This window comes from Lytechinus pictus, chromosome 10 (assembly GCF_037042905.1).
Source record: "Lytechinus pictus isolate F3 Inbred chromosome 10, Lp3.0, whole genome shotgun sequence".
In the NCBI taxonomy this organism is placed as follows: domain Eukaryota; kingdom Metazoa; phylum Echinodermata; class Echinoidea; order Temnopleuroida; family Toxopneustidae; genus Lytechinus; species Lytechinus pictus.
In genome coordinates this window covers 33,219,640-33,231,058 of record NC_087254.1, presented here as the reverse complement: position 1 = coordinate 33,231,058, position 11,419 = coordinate 33,219,640, and the positions used below count along the sequence as shown (strand labels likewise).

The following is an 11,419-nucleotide window of genomic DNA, read 5'->3' as shown; positions in this document are numbered from 1 at the left end:
TTATTCGGCCATTGCTGCTCTAAATATTGACCAAATTTCATGTTTTTGGTATCTTTGTAAAAAAGAAGAATCATTCTTTTAGGACATGTGTTTGGATTTTTAAAAGAATGTTGTAATATAGGGGAAACTTTTGATCTAAAACATGAAACAAAATAATTGTTTTCATGCAACAAAAATTGTTGTTTTTACACATAATTTCTGTTCGAGCACAAACTACGATAAAGCTGAAGATCTAAGCTTTAATATGATATAAGTTTTATGAGAAGATGTATTTTAGATGGGTCAGCAGCCAGCTTTTCATAGGCCAAGTACATTTAGCAGCCCAAAAACAAAAATACTGCGCTCTGATTGGTCATAGAGACCACACACCCACGCAAATTCCAAAGTTCCCCACACTGGGCCTCTGCAAGGTCACACTCACCATGTGGTAATCATTTCAAATTACCTGCGCCTGTTGTTTTGAAAACATTATTCAGCCAATCAGAACTCTGGATTTTATGTTACTCAGAAAATTTCAGAAATCTCGTCTTGCATCTTGATGGAAAAAACTGGCTGCTGACCCATCTAAAAAATGCCACATATCAAGAGTGACTGGCTCAGTGACATTGTAAGAAAGTATAGAGTTTGGGCTTTCTGATGATATAAATAATGTTTGTGCCTAAAAAACAAAATGTTGCACAATTTGCAAGTGAAACAGAGGAAGAAAATTCTGTTTGATGCATCTTTTCAGGTAAAAAATTCACTTATTTATCAAAATATTTTATTCAAAAGAAATAATCAATATAGAAGAGTAACATTTACTCTTTCCCATGGTACAAAAATAATCATTACTGAAAAAAAAGTGGTTAAATTCTTTGAGAAAGAAAGTCTCACAATTCACGAGATTTTGCAGGGACATGAATTCAGCCACGAGAGGACTTGGATAAATCTTGCTCATTAAGACAGGGGCTTGCAGACTAACTGACATGGAAGATGGAAAGAATGAAATGCGTATCTTATTCAATTTCTGTGGTTTTAACTATAATTCGTCGATTGGCAAGCTACCCGTACCTGTCACGCACCAACTTTCTGAATTTCTTCTGGAGATTCTTCCATACAGTCTTACAGACTAGCATCATATTATTTCTTGTGCGTGTGTGTGTGTGATCTAGGCATATGTGTCAAATTCATTAAATTGTTCTTGAATTTGAATTTGTATATGAATTGAATATTATTTTCATTTTCCATGATGGAAATTATTTTTATATGGATTACAAAATAATGCACATAAACAAAAGAAAATATAATACAAATAAAATGTATCTATTTATAAACATCACTCTTGAAAGGATGATTTCGAAAGTAAATATTGTTTTAAAAAAAAATTAGGGCTAAATTGGTTGGGTAAAATAGTTGGAGAAAACATGTTTCGTGGGTAATAATTTAAAAAACGTTGCGAAGGTAATAACAAACATGTTTTCTCTTTACTCAATTATATTGAATAAATTCTTGAAAAGTGCAACATCAAAGTTTAGCAGAATCGTTTGAAGATTAATTCATAATTCACTTAATTTGTTGGACAGCAGTTTGTCGGAAGATGAATGCTGGTGAATCGTCCCCCTTATACTGCCTATGGGGTTAGCTACATGCACCTCTATCTGTACTGAGGGGACGCTTGCAGCTGCCCCCCCCCCCCCCCAAAAAAGGATAAAAGAATGTACCATGCAGGAGTGCATTATTACGACATTTTCACATATTGCGCGCATGTCACTTATTGTATTAGGGAATTATTACGTCAAACTGAATGCGCGCAGTGTGTCGTATACTTTGGTCGTTTATATCTGAAGTTCATCAACACAAACCATTCATTCTTAAAGTTTGGTTTCATGCTAGCAGACTTTGTATTTTGAGTTCTCTTTATTCTTATAACATAAATGTGTAATCATTTCATAAGCCCTATTAAATTAAATAGTGTGAGCGCGAAGTGCGAGCTAAACAATTTTGAAATTTCATGTATTTTGTCCTGAAAATTCAGTTAAACGTACATTCTGGGCAATGTTTGTAAACCTGAAGAAGATGCGTATGTAACTAGATAATTACTGCGAGCGCGAAGCGCGAGCAGAAATTTTTATAATGCGTTCTGGCCTTGTCGAAAATGGACCTGTTAAGGACGATTTGCAGTTAGCCATTAAGACGATACATATTTCAATGATTAAATAATGCGAGCGCGAGCTGAAAATATTTTTACGTTCCGGCCTAAAAATTAACGTTCTATGCACTTTTTTATAATCATGAACGGTATAAGTATATAACCAAACAATTGATGCGAGCGCGAAGCGCGAGCGGAAAAAGATGAGATTTCAAACCTAAAAACGCGACACTCTCTTCACGTTTTGTAAATCATGAAAAAAATTGGGTATAACTTGGTATCTTCCTACATTAATAATGCGAGCGCAAAGGGTGAGCAGAAAAATATTGATATTCTGATCTGAAACTGGATATATAGGCTTATAATGATTCAAATAGAGAACAAGCTGCGTATCTGAATAAACATGCGTGCGCGTATTTCAGATTCCGACCTAGAATCTGGGCATTCTAAATACCTTTTTTTTCATCATAAATATCAATTAAGCGAGCGCGAAGCTCGAGCTTTAAATATTTAATATTCCAATCTGAAAAAAAGGGTGAATTTAAGCTCTGTATTTCAAGCACTTTGTAGGAAAATTATGAGGTGGATATGAATCACAGTTAAAAAAAGGATCTGATATGTTTCATCATTCTTACTTTGAGTTTTGACATAGGACAGGGACATTCTAAGAACATTATGTCATCATATGAAAATGATGACTATCTTCCTATTTCTCTTCCTTAGCGGGAGATGAAACTTGTCGAGATTCCATTCTTAAAAAGAGGCAATTTTCTTTGTTAAATTAATATCTTATTTATTAATTTAATAAGCCTAATGAGAGAGCGAAATCTGTTAATCTATTATGGCCTGAAAGCACTTTTGTAATTATAAAATAAGATACATGAGTTAATCACAGGCGGCAGAAGCGGGGGGACGGCGGGGACAGGTCCCCCCTAAATTTTTTGTTGATATATAGCCTTTTTTTTTTTTGGCTTGTCAAAATTTTTTGGTCGTCCCCCCCTAAATTTTTTGGCTTCCGCCGCCAATGGAGTTAATACTTATTCAACAATCAATGCGAGCGCAAATCGCGAGCCGAAATTTTTGATAAACTGTCATGAAATGGGGATTTCAGTCGTTTGTTATAGAATCAATATTTAGATATACATATCAAATCACCAATCAAAATGCGAGCGTGCAGCGCTAGCTATTACGTTTTGACAATTTGACCTGAATAGGGATATTTGAAAACTTTGTGGAATACAGGAAAATAATGGGTACCTGACAAATCAAATGTTAATATTCAGAAGATAAAACATAAATTCTTACAGAACACTTTTTAAAAATCAATCTGGAAATGAAACAAAATAATGAACGTTCGAATATCAGAGCTTAAATGTTTTGTATATTGACAACAAAATTTGATATTTAAGCTCCATATTGAGCAAAAAAAAAACAAACCTAAAAGGCAATGCGAGCGCGAACTGTACAGTTGCATGAAAGATTTTAAAAATTATTTTCCAAGTCTTCCCCTCATCTTATTTTATTAACTCGCCTTCCTCCTCTTATGTTTCCCCCTTCTTTTTTCTCCTCTCTTTTCCCTTCTTTTTCTTTTTTTTTCTTTCCCCCTTTTTTCTTTTTTTTTTGCTCCGCAAATAGGGGGGGGGGGCGGGCCCCTCGCCCCCTGGATCCGCCTATGGAGTGGAAATGCATACTAAATATGGCTTTATCTATTCCGTCGAATTATCGAGCAGGATCGGGTGCGTGTAATTTAGTCAGTTAGTGTAAGTCTGTGTCACACCTGAATAAATTCAAATGGACATAACTTGTGTCGAATGGTGACTCTCTCAACTCACTACTGTAAAACTAAATAAATGACCATGGAAGACAATTATTATTTAGTTCAACAAATAAAATATGTTTAGTTTTATTACTCGTTTTCCGGCTTCAACTTCCAACATTTAAATTCAATCTTCTGGTTTTGGTGGACCAGAATAAACAGAAGATAAACAATAATAACAAAAATATATTCAACTCGAAGGAAGTTACACAATAGTATATATATGGTTACAAAACAATGCTTTAAGTCTCTGGAGGGTATAAATAAAATAACCCACTTTAATCAACTGTTGCTTCCTGCTAAAAATTCATGAGGAGTAACGAATGAGTAAAACGAGCGATGATAAACGACCATCATCAGATCTTGTCAGCGAGGGTGCTGTCCCTTCTTGGTGGGTGCCCTCTAATAAACCTTTACTCCTACTCTTGACTGGTCTGGTCAATGGCTGAAAATGAGCTGCCAGACTTCTTTACTTCTGAAGAACCACTGGGTGAACTCCCAGGTAGATGAAGAAGAACCCATCTACAATTAAACAATTTCCAAAACTTAAAAAGTCTACGGAATACATATAGGACAATAACCATAACATAATAGGTTATCTATATTCAAGGAAACATCATTTCCCTAGCTTAATTCAAGTATTCAAGTATAATCTAGAATGACATAATTCGGTCATTGAAAAGAAAGCATCATCATTTCTCTTAAATCTAACATTTCATACAAAGAAATTCCATGACATGAGAAACACTTTCCATAATCCATTAATGCTTAGGAAAAGCAAAGTTTCTTATATATTTTAAGAATATCATTTTAAGACCTTTCAATATTTCAACAGATGGAATTCTTGTTGACATATAATAATCTTTTAATGAAAAAATATAGTTAGCATCTTTCACATCTCACATTTTAGAGGTTTTCTTTGACCTTTTGTTATTCTCAATGAATAATAAAAATCCAAGACATAAATGAGACAAAAAAACAACTAAACTTACAGTTTGACGGGGATGACTAAATGCAGGAAATCAGGAACAGGCCTCCATGTTGGTTTAGTGAATCTTGACTCTGGAATATAGTTTTATTGCAGCGCAAGTGTTTGGCTTAAAACTCTAACTCTCCATTTCCAATCACCCAGATGGACCCAAGGACCAATAGGTCCTGCCTGTGTGAAAGCTGTGCAGATAGTGAGGTACTCCTGCTAAAACAGGCAACCCACCCAGTTCAAAAATGCTGAGTATGTTAATTACAATTAAGTGCGATGGAGCCTAACCACTGAGCCTAACTACTCACTATTCACTCCAGAGCACTATTGTGCATTACATAATACAAAGGATTAAGAATACACTTGAGGGGGAAGGTTGAATCTCTAACAGTCTGGACTAGTCGAACTATCGGCAAAATCGCTAAAATCCCCCTTCCGGTATCAGCTCTTCTCGCTAGCAAAGCGGGAAGTAGCCTCTTGTCGAGGCCCTGTCGGCTGCTTTAATTTCCGAGCGAACATGGCTTGGCAAGGGATATAGCGAATTATAGGAAATCCCTCGCTTCGCTCGGGAAGCAGCCGCCAGTGTCTCGACAAGAGGCTAAGCGGGAAGGTCTTGGCTGCTTTTGGAATTAGTTAAAGTAATTTGTTATTGATTTGTTTGTTCATCGTTAATAGTGAAACAGTGTTTATGGAATTGAGGAAAGGGAAAATGAGAATATCCTGCAAATGGAGTGTAAAATAAAGCAAAGCGAGAGCGAGTGATGAAATAGGGATGAGATAGATGGGATAACAATAAAAATATCCTGGAGGTGAATATAATGTATATAAGAATTTGATTATGCCCCATTCTCAATAAAGATTTTTTTAATGAAAGAAATAGAGAAAGCGGGAGATAAAAGAAGAGAGATAGAAGGGGAGGGAGGGAGATAAAAGAAGAGAGAGAGAGAGAGAAAAAGGGGGATATAAAAGGAAAGGGGGAAAGGTGGCTGGTTCGATTTCCCCCTTTTTTGTAAATTAAGATGCGCCAATAATATTACAATGTAAATACCATGTATACCGCACACATTTAGGTTTGGATAGAATAAGGACCTTTTATGTCAATATTTCCTCTTTCGGAAGTTTATTTTCTGTGCAAAACGCAATGAACAAGAAATTTTACCACTTTCTTCTGAAATTGAAATAATGATTGAATATAGATAAGATTCATTGTTCTTTATACCAGTATTTGAATGCAAAGTTCATTTTCTCTAAAAACCTGTTATTGGAAATTTCGTCTCAACGGAGAAAATTGCGGGTATAGCTCATTCCGCACATTACAGTCATCATAAAAACATTCATAACTTTGATTTGGCCTACGGCTTCAAACAGCTTTGCAAATTAAGAGCCTCCATGCATGCGGCCGTATGTACAGAGTCTATACAGACTAATAGGTTCGCGCACCAATGCCGACCTTCTTTTTAGTTGAAAACTTGTTACTTAATTGTCAGATAGTCATGGGGGAAATGTCTACCGTTTGATTTTTCGAAATTAATGACGTTTTAACGTCGAAGATAACGAAATTGTTGACAAAATGAAGAACTCGTCCTCAAAATCCTTATACGGACTTGATCCTGTACTATATATCGCTACCCCGTCCCTTTCTCTCTCACTTTCTTTCTCTTATTCCGATCATTACCTCCAACTATCACCCCCCCCCCCCCAACACACACTATACCCCCTCCCCCTCTCCATCTTCCTCTAAGCATCGTTTCAATCAATTCTAGTCATCTCATTATAACACCTCCATCCCCTCAGTGGCGGCATCAGGATTTTTATTCTAGGGGGGCAAAGGGGGGGAGGGGTATTAGTGGACCCGAAGCTTTTTGCCCGTGCACAAAATAGACCACGAAGCGCGAGCTAAAACTTTTGATATAGGTCCCACTGACTCAAAAAGGGGCCTGTTTGCAATGACTCGTGAAGATGATATCTCACCGAATAAATAATGCAAGCTGAAAATTCATAATATCCTGAGAGTGTAACTTGATGTTCTATTTAACTAAACAATTAATGCAAGCGCGTAGCGCGAGCTAAAAATTGTTGATATTAAGCACTTTTTTGTAATTATGAATATGTATCTCGCTTTAAAAACAAATAGTGAGAACTCGAATTATGAGAAGAATAACTTGTGCATATCGACTTGAACGCTGGATCTTTAAGCCCCATGTTATCCTATTAAACAGATCATTTATTTATCCCTATCAAGAGATTCATGTTGCTGACTAAATATTGTTGGGAGCTACCAGTGACTGGATGGGAAATTTAAAAAAATATAAAGATCGAAAACTGCTGGTATGGAACACTTTACAGCTTGTTTAGATACATTTTTTAAAACAGTTTTCAAAATTGGGGGGGGGGGGCTGCAAGTGTGGGGCAACGATCCTGATTTGGGGGCAAATGCCTTCCTTGTATCCCCTCCCCACTCTTGATGCCGCCACTGCAACCCCTCAAACACTCACACACACACTCTCTCTCTTAATATCTTCTCTTCTAGAAAACTAACTTAAAACAAGAAAGTCTCTTAGGTATTACGATTCCGCTCGCCAGGTGATTTTTAAACTAATTTTCTTTCATACTTTCGCGGAGTTTTCATATCATAAATTGATGAAAAAAATAATAAAAAGGAGATGTTTTGTATGCATCATTTATTAATTAGAATCAAGATCAGGTTATGATAGGTGCTCTGCATTTTTAACACACATAGCCAAATAAAAATCCAAGGGTAAAAATTAGTACAATGTAAAGCGCTTAGAAACATAATGTATTAAGCGCTATATAATTGTAACTTTAACTATTTATTAAAACTAATCAGGAGGGAAAGGCGTACTAGAATGGTAGAGTCTTATACAAAACAATGGGAAAGAGACATGGAGATGCGAAAACGATTATGAGCTCTGCATTTGTGTGTCAGCATGGCCAGGTTAATTCTAGGCTTAGCATGCTTAGTGGAAGTCAGACAATGCAAGATGAAGAATTGTTTAAAATGGTAGATATCATAATAAGAGTACTCAGTAATATGAGATAATCTGTTAATTCGTTTAGAATTTACACTGTTTACAATCTCATATTAATTTGTTTTCTTGCTTTTAGCGGCCAATGGTTGAAATCAATTGAGTTTCTTGTTCAGAGTGGGGTAGGACTTGTCTATGTCTTTTTTTTTCTCGAAAAGAAAGCACGAGACCCACCCTTCCTCCCCGACTACTGAAATATAAACAAGGTCCACATAATGGAATGAATTACATGGTCATCCGACGTGTGCACATCAATACTTTATATCACAAAGATCATATAAGGCAATTTATTGACATAAATTATACGTCTTTAAATCAGTGAATAATAAGAACTGAATACGTTGAAAGGAGTTGAAAGGAGTGTAGCTGAGATTTTGATGCACACAAGAGTGGGTTGTAGTTTTTCATCCTGCTTTTCTGCTACTCACTTTGCGAGACCCAGTTTTGATAGAGTTGTCTGTAATGATTAATACAACCATGAACAATAAATTTACAATATTTATGATCCATAAATAAAATTCAAATCACAGAAAACATGCCTCCTCCTGATAATGCTCAAACGCAAAAATTTAAACTAGTGAATTCTCTGGAGAGGAGTTTATACAAGTCCCAGAAAATAAAACGAATCGAAAAAATAAATTGTGTGTTTTTTATGACTTAATCTTTCTATGATTGACAAAATGACATATCACTATAAAGCTTATCTGCTCTATAACTTAATGTAAGTGATCATGATACATATTTCACGCATGAGTGAGCAAACAATTAATGACAACGAAAAATACCATAAGAAGACATTTTCATTTTTTGCTATCGGATTTTGAAGTTTATCGAACTGCTCGACGGTTGGGTAAAATCACACAATAGATAGATAAAGGGATCTGCGTGTACCTTTGAACCAATTATCATGAGGCATGACTGGGGCGGGGGGGGGGGTGGAGGGGGCTAGATGTTTCAGTCCCTAACTTTTCCAAAACCGTGTACAAAAATGTGAAAATAAGTATCTGATTGGGGATTTCTTTTAGCATGGACTGGTCAGCCCCAATCTAGTGATGAATCCATCCGATATGATATGTCATAATAGAAAAGGTATGAATGATACTTACAAAAACCGTTTGCAATAATATTCGTCTTTCACATCCTGTACGCACTTCTTTAACTCTATAGATTGAAGAAAAGGAAACTGAAAATCTGTATCTTTGAGGTAACATTTTTTCCCCATTTTGTGCAGATTGTGTAACAAGAAAAATCGTTATTGTTAACAATAATATGAAATGAATATTCCAAAAATCTGAAAAAACAGGAAACTTAATATAAAAAGAGTAAATGAAGACGTATTCTAAGTAATAACGAAAGTTGGATCGAAAGGTTTTCTGACGAGTGCTGAGAAGGCTCATATCTCTGACCATATCGCATAAGAAAAGCCAGTTGTATAAGATGCTTGTTAACAATTGTAAAAGTACATACAATATGATTTTTACATTATACACTGCAGAAACTCCGGTGTTGATTTAACACCAGCCCGGAATCTATATATGACCACACCAGAGAAGTATTGAAACAACACCACTTTGGAATCAAACCGATGCTGTTTTAATACTAATTGGTGTTGTATAAACACCTATCTGGTGTCAGACCAAAACGAAACTGGTGTTGCTTAACACTTCTCTGGTGTGGACAGCTACTGGATTCCGGGCTAGTGTTAAATCAACATCAAAGTTTTTGCAGTGTACTTGTTAAGAGTGTCATAAACATTTTTGTGGGACACGATGTAGCATCTTATAACATAATACTGTATACACAATGAGAAATGAGATACCCACCAGAAGCATTGATTTCCTCACTAATTTGTGTATCTTCGCAGGAAACACTAGTTGCAATCGCAAGGGCAACCAGGAGAACACCTAGAATTGCGAGTTTTAACGCCATGTTTATTTTCTCTGATAACAAGATATAAGCAAAGGTATTTTATTAAATAACCATCAAGTAATTAATGATAGTAATGATCGAAGGGGATTTAGTTCAAACCTGTTGTATACAATAAGGCTTATCAGTGTCAATAAGGTTCCAGAATGTGTGATGAACGGTCAAACAGATGACAAATAGAACTGGACCCTACACACACTCATGAGGTACAACTTTTGATGAATTCAGTGATTTACCGATTGCATTAATATTTTCTTCGTAATCTCAAATGCACTACACTATTAACAAAACAAATGTATTGATCATTGCATTTCATCCTTCGAACAATGTACGACAATGGTTTAATCTGCTAACAGACGGTTGTGTCAAAATCAAAGTTTTGAAAAATAGCCATCTCATATTCATAAATCATCCTTCGCATTTGATTCTCAGACTTTTTCCTACAATCTGTGGCTTTGGGAAGTCCAGGTTATAAGATACAAAAAATCAATAAACACGAAGCCGATCATGAGTGATAAGTGATAAAATCACCATAATTTTCGTTAATTTTATTTCATTTAGAAAGAAGGGGTATGATGCAATTATTGCCTTAAATACTTCGGCTACTACACTAGACTATAAATCGGACGCATCCGAGAATGAATCAAAATTTGTAAGCCAGGCTTCGCGATCTGACATAAGTGTTAGTAAATCTTGTAACAAATTATTAGTATCCCTACATAACATATAATCAACAAAAATTTAAAGGACCCTATCCTCTCGTTTTATGACGGAGGCGCAACAAAATACTATGAACTTAATCACTATGTACATTATTTTATTAGGAGTATAAAATTACCCCAGCTAGCATGTTAACTGATATAATCGAGTTTTGAATCACCATTATTTAGAATAGCATTAGACTTCAAAGGGCAAATACAAAAAAAAAATAGTTTAAATATAATGCAACTAATCTAATAGTGATCTAACGTATTGAAAACCAAAAGAAGTTTTACAGCTTCAACAATAGTCCGGCAGCAATGCCTAGCGGGTAAATAAACTGGATATACACATTTTTAAGATCGCATATTATTTCATAAACTCCGAATAGGCCTAGATTACAAGAGATAATGTAGTAAAGTAAAGTTGTGGTATTTTATGAAAGTTAACAGAGAAAAGCCAAATACTTTTGTCAAAGCAGATGACCTTGTCAAATAGGAAAATCCCTTACCTCTAATGTCAGGTGTTGTCAGGTCGAAGAAATGATCTGCAGTGATCTTCCCATCCGCTGATATCAATGCTAGAAGAGTGTCGAAATCACAGAATTTATCCAGTTTTAGGACCACCCGTATACTTTTCTTCGTTGTAATTCCTTTGACCACACTCATTTGATTCTTAGTCGTAAGAAATAAACATTGCTGCTATATTCATGTTTATTGTGATTTGATTTTGAAGCAATAAAATCTTTAATAAAAAAAAAACAGTTGAACATATTCTGCCAATATCGGTGAAAATGTATTACCATAGTACTTTTGTTTTTAACC

General features: G+C 35.4%; 1 long non-coding RNA gene across 1 annotated transcript; it reads right to left on the bottom strand.

Moving 5' to 3' along the window:
* Positions 1-7,595: 7,595 nt before the first annotated feature.
* LOC135155591 (uncharacterized) lies at positions 7,596-11,158 on the bottom strand. The gene is made up of 4 exons (XR_010294710.1): positions 11,107-11,158; positions 9,794-9,910; positions 9,077-9,131; positions 7,596-8,427 (listed from the first exon to the last, which is right to left on the bottom strand). It is a non-coding gene; the product is annotated as an uncharacterized LOC135155591 (long non-coding RNA).
* Positions 11,159-11,419: the final 261 nt, after the last annotated feature.